Below are 18,138 nucleotides of genomic sequence, written 5' to 3' on the forward strand. Positions count from 1 at the left end.
CTCTGGTTTCTTTCCTCGGGAGCTCGTTTTGTTCCTCGAGCTGTGGTTTTGCTCCTCTAGCTCTCGTTGTCTTCCTCGGGCTCTGGTTTTCTTCCTCGAGGGCTAGTTTTGCTCCTCGGGCTCTGGTTTTTTTTCCTCGGGCCCTCCTTTTGTGCTTCGCGATGTGATATTGTTCCTCGGGCTCTGGTTTCTTTCCTTGGGCTCTGGTTTTGTTCCTCGAGCTGTGGTTTTGCTCCTCTAGCTCTGGTTGTCTTCCTCGGGCTCTGCTTTTCTTCCTCGGGCTCTGCTTTTCTTCGTCGAGGGCTAGTTCTGTACCTCGGGCTCTGGTTTTATTCCTCGGGCCCTCCTTTTGTTCTTCGGTATCTGGTTTTGTTCCTTGGGCTCTGGTTTTCTTCCTCGGGCTCTGGTTTTCTTCCTCGAGGGCTAGTTTTGTTCCTCGGGGTCTGCTTTTATTCCTCGGGCCCTCCTTTTGTTCTTCGCGATCTGATTTTGTTCCTCGGGCTCTGGTTTTCTTCCTCGGGCTCTGGTTTCTTTCCTCGGGCTCTGGTTTTGTTCCTCGAGCTGTGGTTTTGCTCCTCTAGCTCTGGTTGTCTTCCTCGGGCTCTGGTATTATTCCTCGAGGGATAGTTTTGTTCCTCGGGGTCTCGTTTTATTCCTCGGACCCTCCTTTTGTTCTTCGGGACCTGTTTTTGTTCCTTGGGCTCTGTTTTCTTTCCTCGGGCTCTGGTTTTGTTCCTCGAGCTGTGGTTTTGCTCCTCTAGCTCTGGTTGTCTTCCTCGGGCTCTGGTTTTCTTCCTCGAGGGCTAGTTTTGTTCCTCGGGCTCTGGTTTTATTCCTCGGGCCCTCTTTTTGTTCTTCGGGATCTGGTTTTGTTCCTCGGGATCTGGTTTCGTTCCTCAGGCTCTGGTTTCTTTCCTCGGGCTCTGGTTTTGTTCCTCGAGCTGTGGTTTTGCTCCTCTAGCTCTCGTTGTCTTCCTCGGGCTCTGGTTTTCTTCCTCAGGCTCTGGTTTTTTTCCTCGAGGGCTGGTTTTGTTCCCCGGGCTCTGGTTTTGTTCTTCCAGCTCTGCTTTAACTCCCCGGGCTCTGGTTTGGGTCCACGGGTCTCGTTTTGTTCCTCAGGCCAACCATTTTTTCCTCCGTCTCTGGTTTTTTTCCTCGGGTTCTGGTGTTCTGCCTCGGGCTCTGGTTTAATTTCTCGGGTTCTGGTTTTGTTCCTCGAGCTCTGGTTTAGTTCCATTGGCTCTGGTTTTGTTCCTCAGGCTCTGGTTTTTTTCCTCGGGCTCTGGTTTTGTTCCTCAGACTCTAGTATAATTCCACGGGCTCTGGTTTTGTTCCTTGGGGCCTCCTTTTGTTCTTCGCAATCTGGTTTTGTTCCTCGGGATCTGGTTTTGTTCCTCGGGCTCTGGTTTCTTTCCTCGGGAGCTCGTTTTGTTCCTCGAGCTGTGGTTTTCTCCTCTAGCTCTGGTTGTCTTCCTCGGGCTCTGGTATTCTTCCTCGAGGGCTAGTTTTGTTCCTCGGGGTCTCGTTTTATTCCTTGGACTCTCCTTTTGTTCTTCGGGACCTTCTTTTGTTCCTTGGGCTGTGGTTTCTTTCCTCGGGCTCTGGTTTTGTTCCTCGAGCTGTGGTTTTGCTCCTCAGGCTCTGGTTGTCTTCCTCGGGCTCTGCTTTTCTTCCTCGGGCTCTGCTTTTCTTCCTCGAGGGCTGGTTTTGTTGCCCGGGCTCTGGTTTTGTTCTTCCAGCTCTGCTTTAGCTCCTCGGGCTCTGGTTTGGGTCCACGGGTCTCGTTTTGTTCCTCGGGCCCACCATTTGTTCCTCCGTCTCTGGTTTTGTTCCTCGGGTTCTGGTTTTCTTCCTCGGGCTCTGGTTTAATTTCTCGGGTTCTGGTTTTGTTCCTCGAGCTCTCGTTTAGTTCCATTGGCTCTGGTTTTGTTCCTCAGGCTCTGGTTTTTTTCCTCGGGCTCTGGTTTTGTTCCTTGGACTCTAGTATAATTCCACGGGCTCTGGTTTTGTTCCTTGGGGCCTCCTTTTGTTCTTTGCGATCTGGTTTTGTTCCTCGGGATCTGGTTTTGTTCCTCGGGCTCTGGTTTCTTTCCTCGGGAGCTCGTTTTGTTCCTCGAGCTGTGGTTTTGCTCCTCTAGCTCTCGTTGTCTTCCTCGGGCTCTGGTTTTCTTCCTCGAGGGCTAGTTTTGCTCCTCGGGCTCTGGTTTTTTTTCCTCGGGCCCTCCTTTTGTGCTTCGCGATGTGATATTGTTCCTCGGGCTCTGGTTTCTTTCCTTGGGCTCTGGTTTTGTTCCTCGAGCTGTGGTTTTGCTCCTCTAGCTCTGGTTGTCTTCCTCGGGCTCTGCTTTTCTTCCTCGGGCTCTGCTTTTCTTCGTCGAGGGCTAGTTCTGTACCTCGGGCTCTGGTTTTATTCCTCGGGCCCTCCTTTTGTTCTTCGGTATCTGGTTTTGTTCCTTGGGCTCTGGTTTTCTTCCTCGGGCTCTGGTTTTCTTCCTCGAGGGCTAGTTTTGTTCCTCGGGGTCTGCTTTTATTCCTCGGGCCCTCCTTTTGTTCTTCGCGATCTGATTTTGTTCCTCGGGCTCTGGTTTCGTTGCTCGGGCTCTGGTTTCTTTCCTCGGGCTCTGGTTTTCTTCCTCGGGCTTTGCTTTTCTTCCTCGAGGGCTAGTTTTGTTCCTTGGGGTCTGGTTTTATTCCTCGGGCCCTCCTTTTGTTCTTCGGGATCTGGTTTTGTTCCCCGGGCTCTGGTTTTGTTCCTTGGACTCGAGTATAATTCCATGGGCTCTGGTATTCTTCCTTGGGGCCTCCTTTTGTTCTTCGCGATCTGATTTTGTTCCTCGGGCTCTGATTTCGTTGCTCGGGCTCTGGTTTCTTTCCTCGGGCTCTGGTTTTCTTCCTCGGGCTCTAGTATAATTCCATGGGCTCTGGTTTTGTTCCTCTGGGCCTCCTTTTGTTCTTCGCGATGTGCTTTTGTTCCTCGGGCTCTGGTTTCTTTCCTCGGGCTCTGGTTTTGTTCCTCGAGCTGGGGTTTTGCTCCTCTAGCTCTGGTTGTCTTCCTCGGGCTCTGGTTTTCTTCCTCGGGCTCTGGTTTTCTTCCTCGAGGGCTAGTTTTGTTCCTCGGGGACTCGTTGTATTCCTCGGACCCTCCTTTTGTTCTTCGGGACCTGTTTTTCTTCCTTGGGCTCTGGTTTCTTTCCTCGGGCTCTGGTTTTGTTCCTCGAGCTGTGGTTTTGCTCCTCTAGCTCTGGTTGTCTTCCTCGGGCTCTGGTTTTTTTCCTCGGGCTCTGGTTTTGTTCCTCGGACTCTAGTATAATTCCACGGGCTCTGGTTTTGTTCCTTGGGGCCTCCTTTTATTCTTCGCGATCTGGTTTTGTTCCTCGGGATCTGGTTTTGTTCCTCGGGCTCTGGTTTCTTTCCTCGGGAGCTCGTTTTGTTCCTCGAGCTGTGGTTTTGCTGCTCTAGCTCTCATTGTCTTCCTCGGGAGCTCGTTTTCTTCCTCGGGCTATGGTTTTCTTCCTCGAGGGCTAGTTCTGTTCCTTGGGGTCTCGTTTTATTCCTCGGGCCCTCCTTTTGTTCTTCGGGATCTGGTTTTGTTCCTCGGGCTCTGGTTTTCTTCCTCGGGCTCTTTTTTCTTTCCTCGGGCTCTGGTTTTGTTCCTCGAGCTGTGGTTTTGCTCCTCTAGCTCTGGTTGTCTTCCTCGGGCTCTGGTATTCTTCCTCGAGGGCTAGTTTTGTTCCTCGGGGTCTCGTTTTATTCCTCGGACCCTCCTTTTGTCCTTCGGGACCTGTTTTTGTTCCTTGGGCTCCGGTTTCTTTCCTCGGGCTCTGGTTTTTTTCCTCGAGCTGTGGTTTTGCTCCTCTAGCTCTGGTTGTCTTCCTCGGGCTCTGGTTTTCTTCCTCGAGGGCTAGTTTTGTTCCACGGACTCTGTTTTTTTTCCTCGGGCCCTCCTTTTGTTCTTCGCGATCTGGTTTTGTTCCTCGGGATCTGGTTTCGTTCCTCAGGCTCTGGTTTCTTCCTCGGGCTCTGGTTTTGTTCCTCGAGCTGTGGTTTTGCTCCTCTAGCTCTCGTTGTCTTCCTCGGGCTCTGGTTTTCTTCCTCAGGCTCTGGTTTTCTTCCTCGAGGGCTGGTTTTGTTCCCCGGGCTCTGGTTTTGTTCTTCCAGCTCTGCTTTAACTCCTCGGGCTCTGGTTTGGGTCCACGGGTCTCGTTTTGTTCCTCAGGCCCACCATTTTTTCCTCCGTCTCTGGTTTTTTTCCTCGGGTTCTGGTGTTCTTCCTCGGGCTCTGGTTTAATTTCTCGGGTTCTGGTTTTGTTCCTCGAGCTCTGTTTTAGTTCCATTGGCTCTGGTTTTGTTCCTCAGGCTCTGTTTTTTTCCCTCAGGCTCTGGTTTTGTTCCTCGGACTCTAGTATAATTCCACGGGCTCTGGTTTTGTTCCTTGGGGCCTCCTTTTGTTCCTCGCAATCTGGTTTTGTTCCTCGGGCTCTGGTTTTGTTCCTCGGGCTCTGGTTTCTTTCCTCGGGAGCTCGTTTTGTTCCTCGAGCTGTGGTTTTCTCCTCTAGCTCTGGTTGTCTTCCTCGGGCTCTGGTATTCTTCCTCGAGGGCTAGTTTTGTTCCTCGGGGTCTCGTTTTATTCCTTGGACTCTCCTTTTGTTCTTCGGGACCTTCTTTTGTTCCTTGGGCTGTGGTTTCTTTCCTCGGGCTCTGGTTTTGTTCTTCCAGCTCTGCTTTAGCTCCTCGGGCTCTGGTTTGGGTCCACGGGTCTCGTTTTGTTCCTCAGGCCCACCATTTCTTCTTCGATCTCTGGTTTTGTTCCTCGGGTTCTGGTTTTCTTCCTCGGGCTCTGGTTTAATTTCTCGGGTTCTGGTTTTGTTCCTCGAGCTCTCGTTTAGTTCCATTGGCTCTGGTTTTGTTCCTCAGGCTCTGGTTTTTTTCCTCGGGCTCTGGTTTTGTTCCTCAGACTCTAGTATAATTCCACGGGCTCTGGTTCTGTTCCTTGGGGCCTCCTTTTGTTCTTCGCGATCTGGTTTTGTTCCTCGGGATCTGGTTTTGTTCCTCGGGCTCTGGTTTCTTTCCTCGGGAGCTCGTTTTGTTCCTCGAGCTGTGGTTTTGCTCCTCTAGCTCTGGTTGTCTTCCTCGGGCTCTGGTTTTCTTCCTCGAGGGCTAGTTTTGCTCCTCGGGCTCTGGTTTTTTTTCCTCGGGCCCTCCTTTTGTTCTTCGCGATCTGATATTGTTCCTCAGGCTCTGGTTTCTTTCCTTGGGCTCTGGTTTTGTTCCTCGAGCTGTGGTTTTGCTCCTCTAGCTCTGGTTGTCTTCCTCGGGCTCTGGTTTTCTTCCTCCGTCTCTGGTTTTCTTCCTCGAGGGCTGGTTTTGTTCCCCGGGCTCTGGTTTTGTTCTTCCATCTCTGCTTTAGCTCCTCGGGCTCTGGTTTGGGTCCACGGCTCTCGTTTTGATCCTCGGACCCACCATTTCTTTCTCGGTCTCTGACTTTGTTCCTCGGGCTCTGGTTTTGTTCCTCGGGCTCTGGTATTGTTCCTCGGCCTCTTTTTTTGTTCCTCTGCCCCTGCTTTTTTTTCTCGGCTTCTGATTTTGTTCCCCCGGCTCTGGTTTAGTTCCACGGGCTCTGCTTTTGTTCCTCAGGCTCTGGTTTATTTCCTCGGGCTCTGGTTTTGCTTCTCGGACTCTAGTATATTTCCACGGGCTCTGGTTTTTTTCCTTGGGGCCTCCTTTTGTTTTTCGCGATCTGGTTTCTTTCCTCGGGAGCTCGTTTTGTTCCTCGAGCTGTGGTTTTGCTCCTCTAGCTCTCGTTGTCTTCCTCGGGCTCTGGTATTCTTCCTCAAGGGCTAGTTTTGTTCCTCGGGGTCTCGTTTTATTCCTAGGACCCTCCTTTTGTTCTTCGGGACCTGTTTTTGTTCCTTGGGCTCCGGTTTCTTTCCTCGGGCTCTGGTTTTTTTCCTCGAGCTGTGGTTTTGCTCCTCTAGCTCTGGTTGTCTTCCTCGGGCTCTGGTTTTCTTGCTCGGGCTCTGGTTTTCTTCCTCGAGGGCTGGTTTTGTTGTCCGGGCTCTGGTTTTGTTCTTCCAGCTCTGCTTTAGCTCCTCGGGCTCTGGTTTGTGTCCACGGGTCTCGTTTTGTTCCTCGGGCCCACCATTTCTTCCTCGGTCTCTGGTTTTGTTCCTTGGGTTCTGGTTTTCTTCCTCGGGCTCTGGTTTAATTTCTCGGGTTCTGGTTTTGTTCCTCGAGCTCTGGTTTAGTTCCATTGGCTCTGGTTTTGTTCCTCAGGCTCTGGTTTTTTTTCTCGGGCTCTGATTTTGTACCTCGGACTCTAGTATAATTCCACGGGCTCTGGTTTTGTTCCTTGGGGCCTCCTTTTGTTCTTCGCGATCTGGTTTTGTTCCTCGGTCTCTGGTTTTGTTCCTCGGGCTCTGGTTTTCTTCCTCGGGCTCTTGTTTTGCTCCTCTAGCTCTGGTTGTCTTCCTCGAGCTGTGGTTTTGCTCCTCTAGCTCTGGTTGTCTTCCTCGGGCTCTGGTTTTCTTCCTCGGGCTCTGCTTTTCTTCCTCGAGGGCTAGTTTTGTTCCTCGGGATCTGGTTTTGTTCCTCGGGCTCTGGTTTCTTTCCTCGGGAGCTCGTTTTGTTCCTCGAGCTGTGGTTTTGCTCCTCTACCTCTGGTTGTCTTCCTCGGGCTCTGGTTTTCTTCCTTGGGCTCTGGTTTTCTTCCTCGAAGGCTAGTTTTGTTCCTCGGGGTCTGGTTTTATTCCTCGAGCCCTCCTTTTGTTCTTCAGGATATGGTTTTCTTCCTCGGGCTCTGGTTTCTTTCCTCGGGAGCTCGTTTTTTTCCTCGAGCTGTGGTTTTGCTCCTCTAGCTCTGGTTGTCTTCCTCGGGCTCTGCTTTTCTTCCTCGGGCTCTGCTTTTCTTCCTCGAGGGCTGGTTTTGTTGTCCGGGCTCTGGTTTTGTTCTTCCAGCTCTGCTTTAGCTCCTCGGGCTCTGGTTTGGGTCCACGGGTCTCGTTTTGTTCCTCGGGCCCAACATTTCTTCCTCGGTCTCTGGTTTTGTTCCTCGGGTTCTGGTTTTCTTCCTCGGGCTCTGGTTAATTTCTTGGGTTCTGGTTTTGTTCCTCGAGCTCTCGTTTAGTTCCATTGGCTCTGGTTTTGTTCCTCAGGCTCTGGATTTTTCCACGGGTTCTGGTTTTGTTCCTTGGACTCTACTATAATTCCACGGGCCTTGGTTTTGTTCCTTGGGGCCTCCTTTTGTTCTTCGCGATCTGGTTTTGTTCCTCGGGCTCTGGTTTTGTTCCTCGGGCTCTGGTTTCTTTCCTCGGGAGCTCGTTTTGTTCCTCGAGCTGTGGTTTTGCTCCTCTAGCAATGGTTGTCTTCCTCGGGCTCTGATTTTCCTCCTCGAGGGCTAGTTTTGTTCCTTGGGGTCTGGTTTTATTCCTCGGACCCTCCTTTTGTTCTTCGGGACCTATTTTTGTTCCTTGGGCTCCGGTTTCTTTCCTCGGGCTCTGGTTTTGTTCCTCGAGCTGTGGTTTTGCTCCTCTAGCTCTGGTTGTCTTCCTCGGGCTCTGCTTTTCTTCCTCGGGCTCTGCTTTTCTTCCTCGAGGGCTGGTTTTGTTGCCCGGGCTCTGGTTTTGTTCTTCCAGCTCTGCTTTAACTCCTCGGGCTCTGGTTTTGTTCCTCGAGCTGTGGTTTTGCTCCTCTAGCTCTGGTTGTCTTCCTCGGGCTCTGCTTTTCTTCCTCGGGCTCTGCTTTTCTTCCTCGAGGGCTGGTTTTGTTGCCCGGGTTCTGGTTTTGTTCCTCTAGCTCTGGTTTTTTTCCTCGGGCTCTGGTTTTGTTCCTTGGACTCTAGTATAATTCCACGGGCTCTGGTTTTGTTCCTCGGGGCCTCCTTTTGTTCTTCGCGATCTGGTTTTGTTCCTCGGGCTCTGGTTTTGTTCCTCGGGCTCTGGTTTCTTTCCTCGGGAGCTCGTTTTGTTCCTCGAGCTGTGGTTTTGCTCCTCTAGCTCTGGTTGTCTTCCTCGGGCTCTGGTATTCTTCCTCGAGGGCTAGTTTTGTTCCTCGAGCTCTGGTTTTATTCCTCGGACCCTCCTTTTGTTCTTCGGGACCTGTTTTTGTTCCTTGGGCTCCGGTTTCTTTCCTCGGGCTCTGGTTTTTTTCCTCGAGCTGTGGTTTTGCTCCTCTAGCTCTGGTTGTCTTCCTCGGGCTCTGGTTTTCTTCCTCGAGGGCTAGTTTTGTTCCTCGGACTCTGTTTTTTTTCCTCGGGCCCTCCTTTTGTTCTTCGCGATCTGGTTTTGTTCCTTGGGATCTGGTTTCGTTCCTCAGGCTCTGGTTTCTTTCCTCGGGCTCTGGTTTTGTTCCTCGAGCTGTGGTTTTGCTCCTCTAGCTCTCGTTGTCTTCCTCGGGCTCTGGTTTTGTTGCCCGGGCTCTGGTTTTGTTCTTCCAGCTCTGCTTTAGCTCCTCGGGCTCTGGTTTGGGTCCATGGGTCTCGTTTTCTTCCTCGGGCCCACCATTTCTTCCTCGGTCTCTGGTTTTGTTCCTCGGGTTCTGGTTTTCTTCCTTGAGCTCTGGTTTAGTTCCATTGGCTCTGGTTTTGTTCCTCAGGCTCTGTTTTTTTTCCTCGGGCTCTGGTTTTCTTCCTCGGACTCTAGTATAATTCCACGGGCACTGGTTTTGTTCCTTGGGGCCTCCTTTTGTTCTTCGCGATCTGGTTTTGCTCCTCGGGATCTGGTTTTGTTCCTCGGGCTCTGGTTTCTTTCCTCGGGAGCTCGTTTTGTTCCTCGAGCTGTGGTTTTGCTCCTCTAGCTCTGGTTGTCTTCCTCGGGCTCTGGTTTTCTTCCTCGAGGGCTAGTTTTGTTCCTTGGGGTCTGGTTTTATTCCTCGGGCCCTCCTTTTGTTCTTCGGGATCTGGTTTTGTTCCTCGGGCTCTGGTTTTCTTCCTCGGGCTCTGGTTTCTTTCCTCGGGCTCTGGTTTTGTTCCTCGAGCTGTGGTTTTGCTCCTCTAGCTCTGGTTGTCTTCCTCGGGCTCTGGTATTATTCCTCGAGGGATAGTTTTGTTCCTCGGGGTCTCGTTTTATTCCTCGGACCCTCCTTTTGTTCTTCGGGACCTGTTTTTGTTCCTTGGGCTCCGGTTTCTTTCCTCGGGCTCTGGTTTTCTTCCTCGAGCTGTGGTTTTCCTCCTGTAGCTCTGGTTGTCTTCCTCGGGCTCTGGTTTTCTTCCTCGAGGACTAGTTTTGTTCCTCGGGCTCTGGTTTTTTTCCTCGGGCCCTCTTTTTGTTCTTCGGGATCTGGTTTTGTTCCTCGGGATCTGGTTTCGTTCCTCAGGCTCTGGTTTCTTTCCTCGGGCTCTGGTTTTGTTCCTCGAGCTGTGGTTTTGCTCCTCTAGCTCTGGTTGTCATCCTCGGGCTCTGGTTTTCTTCCTCGGGCTCTGGTTTTCTTCCTCGAGATCTGGTTTGTTGCCCGGGCTCTGGTTTTGTTCTTCCAGCTCTGCTTTAGCTCCTCGGGCTCTGGTTTGGGTCCAACGGTCTCGTTTTGTTCCTCGGGCCCACCATTTGTTCCTCCGTCTCTGGTTTTGTTCCTCGGGTTCTGGTTTTCTTCCTCGGGCTCTGGTTTAATTTCTCGGGTTCTGGTTTTGTTCCTCGAGCTCTGTTTTAGTTCCATTGGCTCTGGTTTTGTTCCTCAGGCTCTGGTTTTTTTCCTCGGGCTCTGGTTTTGTTCCTCGGACTCTAGTATAATTCCACGGGCTCTGGTTTTGTTCCTTGGGGCATCCTTTTGTTCTTCGCAATCTGGTTTTGCTCCTCGGGATCTGGTTTTGTTCCTCGGGCTCTGGTTTCTTTCCTCGGGAGCTCGTTTTGTTCCTCGAGCTGTGGTTTTACTCCTCTAGCTCTCATTGTCTTCCTCGGGCCCTGGTTTTCTTCCTCGGGATCTGCTTTTCTTCCTCAATGGCTAGGTTTGTTCCTTGGGGTCTGGTTTTGTTCCTCGGACCCTCCTTTTGTTCTTTGGGATCTGGTTTTGTTCCTTGGGTTCTGGTTTTCTTCCTTGGGCTCTGGTTTCTTTCCTCGGGAGCTCGTTTTGTTCCTCGAGCTGTGGTTTTGCTCCTCTAGCTCTCGTTGTCTTCCTCGGGCTCTGGTATTCTTCCTCGAGGGCTAGTTTTGTTCCTCGGGCTCTGGTTTTATTCCTCGGACCCTCCTTTTGTTCTTCGGGACCTATTTTTGTTCCTTGGGCTCCGGTTTCTTTCCTCGGGCTCTGGTTTTGTTCCTCGAGCTGTGGTTTTGCTCCTCTAGCTCTGGTTGTCTTCCTCGGGCTCTGCTTTTCTTCCTCGGGCTCTGCTTTTCTTCCTCGAGGGCTGGTTTTGTTCCCCGGGCTCTGGTTTTGTTCTTCCAGCTCTGCTTTAGCTCCTCGGGCTCTGGTTTGGGTCCATGGGTCTCATTTTCTTCCTCGGGCCCACCATTTCTTCCTCGGTCTCTGGTTTTGTTCCTCGGGTTCTGGTTTTCTTCCTTGAGCTCTGGTTTAGTTCCATTGGCTCTGGTTTTGTTCTTCAGGCTCTGGTTTTTTTCCTTGGGCTCTGGTTTTCTTCCTCGGACTCTAGTATAATTCCACGGGCACTGGTTTTGTTCCTTGGGGCCTCCTTTTGTTCTTCGCGATCTGGTTTTGCTCCTCGGGATCTGGTTTTGTTCCTCGGGCTCTGGTTTCTTTCCTCGGGAGCTCGTTTTGTTCCTCGAGCTGTGGTTTTGCTCCTCTAGCTCTCGTTGTCTTCCTCGGGCTCTGGTTTTCTTCCTCGAGGGCTAGTTTTGTTCCTTGGGGTCTGGTTTTATTCCTCGGGCCCTCCTTTTGTTCTTCGGTATCTGGTTTTGTTCCTCGGGCTCTGGTTTTCTTCCTCGGGCTCTGGTTTCTTTCCTCGGGAGCTCGTTTTGTTCCTCGAGCTGTGGTTTTGCTCCTCTAGCTCTGGTTTTCTTCCTCGGGCTCTGCTTTTCTTCCTCGGGCTCTGCTTTTCTTCCTCGAGAGCTAGTTCTGTTCCTCGGGCTCTGGTTTTATTCCTCGGGCCCTCCTTTTGTTCTTCGGTATCTGGTTTTGTTCCTCGGGCTCTGGTTTTCTTCCTCGGGCTCTGGTTTAATTTCTCGCGTTCTGGTTTTGTTCCTCGAGCTCTGTTTTAGTTCCATTGGCTCTGGTTTTGTTCCTCAGGCTCTGTTTTTTTTCCTCGGTCTCTGGTTTTGTTCTTCCAGCTCTGCTTTAGATCCTCGGGCTCTGGTTTGGGTCCATGGGTCTCGTTTTGATCCTCGGGCCCGACATTTCTTCCTCAGGCTCTGGTTTTTTTCCTCGGGCTCTGGTTTCCTTCCTCGGGCTCTGGTTTCTTTCCTCGGGCTCTGGTTTTCTTCCTCGGGCTTTGCTTTTCTTTCTCGAGGGCTAGTTTTGTTCCTTGGGGTCTGGTTTTATTCCTCGGGCCCTCCTTTTGTTCTTCGGTATCTGGTTTTGTTCTTTGGGATCTGGTTTTCTTCCTCGGGCTCTGGTTTATTTCCTCGGGCTCTGGTTTTGTTCCTCGAGCTGTGGTTTTGCTCCTCTAGCTCTGGTTTTTTTCCTCGGGCTCTGGTTTTCTTCCTCGGGCTCTGGTTTAATTTCTCGGGTTCTGGTTTTGTTCCTCGAGCTCTGGTTTAGTTCCATTGGCTCTGGTTTTGTTCCTCTGGGCCTCCTTTTGTTCTTCGCGATGTGCTTTTGTTCCTCGGGCTCTGGTTTCTTTCCTCGGGCTCTGGTTTTGTTCCTCGAGCTGGGGTTTTGCTCCTCTAGCTCTCGTTGTCTTCCTCGGGCTCTGGTTTTCTTCCTCGGGCTCTGGTTTTCTTCCTCGGGCTCTGCTTTTCTTCCTCGAGGGCTGGTTTTGTTCCCCGGGCTCTGGTTTTGTTCTTCCAGCTCTGCTTTAGCTCCTCGGGCTCTGGTTTGGGTCCATGGGTCTCGTTTTCTTCCTCGGGCCCACCATTTCTTCCTCGGTCTCTGGTTTTGTTCCGCGGGCTCTGGGTTGTTCCTCGGGCTCTGGTTTAATTTCTCGGGTTCTGGTTTTGTTCCTCGAGCTCTGTTTTAGTTCCATTGGCTCTGGTTTTGTTCCTCAGGCTCTGGTTTTTTTCCTCGGGCTCTGGTTTTGTTCCTCGGGGCCTCCTTTTGTTCTTCGCGATCTGATTTTGTTCCTCGGGCTCTGGTTTCCTTCCTCGGGCTCTGCTTTCTTTCCTCGGGCTCTGGTTTTCTTCCTCGGGCTTTGCTTTTCTTCCTCGAGGGCTAGTTTTGTTCCTTGGGGTCTTGTTTTATTCCTCGGGCCCTCCTTTTGTTCTTCGGTATCTGGTTTTGTTCCTCGGGCTCTGGTTTTCTTCCTCGGGCTCTGGTTTCTTTCCTCGGGAGCTCGTTTTGTTCCTCGAGCTGTGGTTTTGCTCCTCTAGCTCTGGTTTTCTTCCTCGGGCTCTGCTTTTCTTCCTCGGGCTCTGCTTTTCTTCCTCGAGGGCTAGTTCTGTTCCTCGGGCTCTGGTTTTATTCCTCGGGCCCTCCTTTTGTTCTTCGGTATCTGGTTTTGTTCCTCGGGCTCTGGTTTTCTTCCTCGGGCTCTGGTTTAATTTCTCGCGTTCTGGTTTTGTTCCTCGAGCTCTGTTTTAGTTCCATTGGCTCTGGTTTTGTTCCTCAGGCTCTGTTTTTTTTCCTTAGTCTCTGGTTTTGTTCTTCCAGCTCTGCTTTAGCTCCTCGGGCTCTGGTTTGGGTCCATGGGTCTCGTTTTGATCCTCGGGCCCGACATTTCTTCCTCAGGCTCTGGTTTTTTTCCTCGGGCTCTGGTTTCCTTCCTCGGGCTCTGGTTTCTTTCCTCGGGCTCTGGTTTTCTTCCTCGGGCTTTGCTTTTCTTCCTCGAGGGCTAGTTTTTTTCCTCGGGGTCTCGTTTTATTCCTCGGACCCTCCTTTTGTTCTTCGGGACCTGTTTTTCTTCCTTGGGCTCTGGTTTCTTTCCTCGGGCTCTGGTTTTGTTCCTCGAGCTGTGGTATTGCTCCTCTAGCTCTCGTTGTCTTCCTCGGGCTCTGCTTTTCTTCCTCGGGCTCTGGTTTTCTTCCTCGAGGGCTGGTTTTGTTGCCCAGGCTCTGGTTTTGTTCTTCCAGCTCTGCTTTAGTTCCTCGGGCTCTGGTTTGGGTCCACGGGTGTCGTTTTGTTCCTCAGGCCCACCATTTCTTCCTGGGTCTCTGGTTTTGTTCCTCGGGCTCTGGTTTTGTTCCTCGGGCTCTGGTTTAATTTCTCGGGTTCTGGTTTTGTTCCTCGAGCTCTGGTTTAGTTCCATTGGCTCTGGTTTTGTTCCTCAGGCTCTGGTTTTTTTCCTCGGGCTCTGGTTTTGTTCCTTGGACTCGAGTATAATTCCACGGGCTCTGGTATTGTTCCTTGGGGCCTCCTTTTGTTCTTCGCGATCTGGTTTTGTTCCTCGGGATCTGGTTTTGTTCCTCGGGCTCTGGTTTTGTTCCTTGGACTCGAGTATAATTCCACGGGCTCTGGTATTCTTCCTTGGGGCCTCCTTTTGTTCTTCGCGATCTGATTTTGTTCCTCGGGCTCTGGTTTCGTTGCTCGGGCTCTGGTTTCTTTCCTCGGGCTCTGGTTTTCTTCCTCGGGCTCTAGTATAATTCCATGGGCTCTGGTTTTGTTCCTCTGGGCCTCCTTTTGTTCTTCGCGATGTGCTTTTGTTCCTCGGGCTCTGGTTTCTTTCCTCGGGCTCTGGTTTTGTTCCTCGAGCTGGGGTTTTGCTCCTCTAGCTCTCGTTGTCTTCCTCGGGCTCTGGTTTTCTTCCTCAGGCTCTGCTTTTCTTCCTCGAGGGCTAGTTTTGTTCCTCGGGGACTCGTTTTATTCCTCGGACCCTCCTTTTGTTCTTCGGGACCTGTTTTTCTTTCTTGGGCTCTGGTTTCTTTCCTCGGGCTCTGGTTTTGTTCCTCGAGCTGTGGTTTTGCTCCTCTAGCTCTGGTTGTCTTCCTCAGGCTCTGGTTTTTTTCCTCGGGCTCTGGTTTTGTTCCTCGGACTCTAGTATAATTCCACGGGCTCTGGTTTTGTTCCTTGGGGCCTCCTTTTATTCTTCGCGATCTGGTTTTGTTCCTCGGGATCTGGTTTTGTTCCTCGGGCTCTGGTTTCTTTCCTCGGGAGCTCGTTTTGTTCCTCGAGCTGTGGTTTTGCTGCTCTAGCTCTCATTGTCTTCCTCGGGAGCTCGTTTTCTTCCTCGGGCTATGGTTTTCTTCCTCGATGGCTAGTTCTGTTCCTTGGGGTCTCGTTTTATTCCTCGGGCCCTCCTTTTGTTCTTCGGGATCTGGTTTTGTTCCTCGGGCTCTGGTTTTCTTCCTCGGGCTCTGGTTTCTTTCCTCGGGCTCTGGTTTTGTTCCTCGAGCTGTGGTTTTGCTCCTCTAGCTCTGGTTGTCTTCCTCGGGCTCTGGTATTCTTCCTCGAGGGCTAGTTTTGTTCCTCGGGGTCTCGTTTTCTTCCTTGGACTCTCCTTTTGTTCTTCGGGACCTGTTTTTGTTCCTCGGGCTCTGGTTTCTTTCCTTGGGCTCTGGTTTTGTTCCTCGAGCTGTGGTTTTGCTCCTCTAGCTCTGGTTATCTTCCTCGGGCTCTGGTTTTCTTCCTCGGGCTCTGGTTTTCTTCCTCGAGGGCTGGTTTTGTTGCCTGGGCTCTGGTTTTGTTCCTCGGGGCCTCCTTTTATTCTTCGGGATCTGATTTTGTTCCTCGGGCTCTGGTTTCGTTCCTCGGGCTCTGGTTTCTTTCGTTGGGCGCTGGTTTTGTTCCTCGAGCTGTGGTTTTGCTCCTCTAGCTCTGGTTGTCTTCCTCGGGCTCTGTTTTTCTTCCTCGGGCTCTGGTTTTCTTCCTCGAGGGCTGGTTTTGTTGCCCGGGCTCTGGTTTTGTTCTTCCAGCTCTGCTTTAGCTCCTCGGGCTCTGGTTTAGTTCCACGGGACTCGTTTTGTTCCTCGGGCCCACCATTTGTTCCTCCGTCTCTGGTTTTGTTCCTCGGCTTCTGGTGTTCTTCCTCGGGCTGTGGTTTAATTTCTCGGGTTCTGGTTTTGTTCCTCGAGCTCTGGTTTAGTTCCATTGACTCTGGTTTTGTTCCTCAGGCTCTGGTTTCTTTCCTCGGGCTCTGGTTTTGTTCCTTGGACTCTAGTATAATTCCATGGGCTCTGTTTTTTTTCCTTGGGGCCTCCTTTTGTTCTTCGCGATCTGATTTTGTTCCTCGGGCTCTGGTTTCTTTCCTTGGGCTCTGGTTTTGTTCCTCGAGCTGTGGTTTTGCTCCTCTAGCTCTGGTTATCTTCCTCGGGCTCTGGTTTTCTTCCTCGGGCTCTGGTTTTCTTCCTCGAGGGCTGGTTTTGTTGCCTGGGCTCTGGTTTTGTTCCTCGGGGCCTCCTTTTATTCTTCGGGATCTGATTTTGTTCCTCGGGCTCTGGTTTCGTTCCTCGGGCTCTGGTTTCTTTCGTTGGGCGCTGGTTTTGTTCCTCGAGCTGTGGTTTTGCTCCTCTAGCTCTGGTTGTCTTCCTCGGGCTCTGTTTTTCTTCCTCGGGCTCTGGTTTTCTTCCTCGAGGGCTGGTTTTGTTGCCCGGGCTCTGGTTTTGTTCTTCCAGCTCTGCTTTAGCTCCTCGGGCTCTGGTTTAGTTCCACGGGACTCGTTTTGTTCCTCGGGCCCACCATTTGTTCCTCCGTCTCTGGTTTTGTTCCTCGGCTTCTGGTGTTCTTCCTCGGGCTGTGGTTTAATTTCTCGGGTTCTGGTTTTGTTCCTCGAGCTCTGGTTTAGTTCCATTGACTCTGGTTTTGTTCCTCAGGCTCTGGTTTCTTTCCTCGGGCTCTGGTTTTGTTCCTTGGACTCTAGTATAATTCCACGGGCTCTGTTTTTTTTCCTTGGGGCCTCCTTTTGTTCTTCGCGATCTGATTTTGTTCCTCGGGCTCTGGTTTCGTTGCTCGGGCTCTGGTTTCTTTCCTCGGGCTCTGGTTTTCTTCCTCGGGCTTTGCTTTTCTTCCTCGAGGGCTAGTTTTGTTCCTTGGGGTCTGGTTTTATTCCTCGGGCCCTCCTTTTGTTCTTCGGTATCTGGTTTTGTTCCTCGGGCTCTGGTTTTCTTCCTTGGACTCGAGTATAATTCCACGGGCTCTGGTATTCTTCCTTGGGGCCTCCTTTTGTTCTTCGTGATCTGATTTTGTTCCTCGGGCTCTGGTTTCGTTGCTCGGGCTCTGGTTTCTTTCCTCGGGCTCTGGTTTTGTTCCTCGAGCTCTGGTTTAGTTCCATGGGCTCTGGTTTTGTTCCTCTGGGCCTCCTTTTGTTCTTCGCGATGTGCTTTTGTTCCTCGGGCTCTGGTTTCTTTCCTCGGGCTCTGGTTTTGTTCCTCGAGCTGGGGTTTTGCTCCTCTAGCTCTCGTTGTCTTCCTCGGGCTCTGGTTTTCTTCCTCAGGCTCTGCTTTTCTTCCTCGAGGGCTAGTTTTGTTCCTCGGGGTCTCGTTTTATTCCTCGGACCCTCCTTTTGTTCTTCGGGACCTGTTTTTCTTTCTTGGGCTCTGGTTTCTTTCCTCGGGCTCTGGTTTTGTTCCTCGAGCTGTGGTTTTGCTCCTCTAGCTCTGGTTGTCTTCCTCGGGCTCTGGTTTTTTTCCTCGGGCTCTGGTTTTGTTCCTCGGACTCTAGTATAATTCCACGGTCTCTGGTTTTGTTCCTTGGGGCCTCCTTTTATTCTTCGCGATCTGGTTTTGTTCCTCGGGATCTGGTTTTGTTCCTCGGGCTCTGGTTTCTTTCCTCGGGAGCTCGTTTTGTTCCTCGAGCTGTGGTTTTGCTGCTCTAGCTCTCATTGTCTTCCTCGGGAGCTCGTTTTCTTCCTCGGGCTATGGTTTTCTTCCTCGAGGGCTAGTTCTGTTCCTTGGGGTCTCGTTTTATTCCTCGGGCCCTCCTTTTGTTCTTCGGTATCTGGTTTTGTTCCTCGGGCTCTGGTTTTCTTCCTCGGGCTCTGGTTTCTTTCCTCGGGCTCTGGTTTTGTTCCTCGAGCTGTGGTTTTGCTCCTCTAGCTCTGGTTGTCTTCCTCGGGCTCTGGTATTCTTCCTCGAGGGCTAGTTTTGTTCCTCGGGGTCTCGTTTTCTTCCTTGGAGTCTCCTTTTGTTCTTCGGGACCTGTTTTTGTTCCTCGGGCTCTGGTTTCTTTCCTTGGGCTCTGGTTTTGTTCCTCGAGCTGGGGTTTTGCTCCTCTAGCTCTGGTTGTCTTCCTCGGGCTCTGGTTTTCTTCCTCAGGCTCTGCTTTTCTTCCTCGAGGGCTAGTTTTGTTCCTCGGGACTCGTTTTATTCCTCGGACCCTCCTTTTGTTCTTCGGGACCTGTTTTTCTTTCTTGGGCTCTGGTTTCTTTCCTCGGGCTCTGGTTTTGTTCCTCGACCTGTGGTTTTGCTCCTCTAGCTCTGGTTGTCTTCCTCAGGCTCTGGTTTTTTTCCTCGGGCTCTGGTTTTGTTCCTCGGACTCTAGTATAATTCCACGGGCTCTGGTTTTGTTCCTTGGGGCCTCCTTTTATTCTTCGCGATCTGGTTTTGTTCCTCGGGCTCTGGTTTCTTTCCTCGGGAGCTCGTTTTGTTCCTCGAGCTGTGGTTTTGCTGCTCTAGCTCTCATTGTCTTCCTCGGGAGCTCGTTTTCTTCCTCGGGCTATGGTTTTCTTCCTCGATGGCTAGTTCTGTTCCTTGGGGTCTCGTTTTATTCCTCGGGCCCTCCTTTTGTTCTTCGGGATCTGGTTTTGTTCCTCGGGCTCTGGTTTTCTTCCTCGGGCTCTGGTTTCTTTCCTCGGGCTCTGGTTTTGTTCCTCGAGCTGTGGTTTTGCTCCTCTAGCTCTGGTTGTCTTCCTCGGGCTCTGGTATTCTTCCTCGAGGGCTAGTTTTGTTCCTCGGGGTCTCGTTTTCTTCCTTGGACTCTCCTTTTGTTCTTCGGGACCTGTTTTTGTTCCTCGGGCTCTGGTTTCTTTCCTTGGGCTCTGGTTTTGTTCCTCGAGCTGTGGTTTTGCTCCTCTAGCTCTGGTTATCTTCCTCGGGCTCTGGTTTTCTTCCTCGGGCTCTGGTTTTCTTCCTCGAGGGCTGGTTTTGTTGCCTGGGCTCTGGTTTTGTTCCTCGGGGCCTCCTTTTATTCTTCGGGATCTGATTTTGTTCCTCGGGCTCTGGTTTCGTTCCTCGG

The sequence above is a fragment of the Calonectris borealis genome, chromosome 15 (assembly GCF_964195595.1).
Source record: "Calonectris borealis chromosome 15, bCalBor7.hap1.2, whole genome shotgun sequence".
In the NCBI taxonomy this organism is placed as follows: Eukaryota; Metazoa; Chordata; class Aves; order Procellariiformes; family Procellariidae; genus Calonectris; species Calonectris borealis.